The sequence below is a fragment of the Bubalus bubalis genome, chromosome 12, assembly GCF_019923935.1.
Source record: "Bubalus bubalis isolate 160015118507 breed Murrah chromosome 12, NDDB_SH_1, whole genome shotgun sequence".
Classification (NCBI taxonomy): domain Eukaryota; kingdom Metazoa; phylum Chordata; class Mammalia; order Artiodactyla; family Bovidae; genus Bubalus; species Bubalus bubalis.
The window spans coordinates 19831344-19831649 of NC_059168.1; the positions used below are offsets into that span (position 1 = coordinate 19831344).

At 45.1% G+C, this 306-nt stretch overlaps 1 non-coding gene across 1 annotated transcript; it reads left to right on the forward strand.

Annotated features, from left to right (window-relative positions):
• The first annotated feature begins 233 nt into the window (after nucleotides 1-233).
• On the forward strand, nucleotides 234-306 carry TRNAC-GCA. Its single transcript has one exon. It is a non-coding gene; the product is annotated as a tRNA-Cys (tRNA).

Below are 306 nucleotides of genomic sequence, written 5' to 3' on the forward strand. Positions count from 1 at the left end.
GCTGATTAGAGGGGTGGGTATATCACTCCTATAAGCCATTTCACTTGCAGTAATTTTACTTCTAGCTAGAGCAATCTCCAGGCTGAGTCTCGGGCAGTAAGACTCTGCTTTCCTCCCTTACATAACAGAGTCTGTCCCTAATCTGTGTTCTGTGTCATGATGCTTTTTTTCCCCTTTCTGGATTACTTAAAGCACCTGATCACTTTTCAATTCACTTATGAAGTCCAAGGGCTTCCCTGATAGCTCAGTTGGTAAAGTATCTGCCTGCAATGCAGGAGACCCTGGTTCGATTCCTGGGTCAGGAAG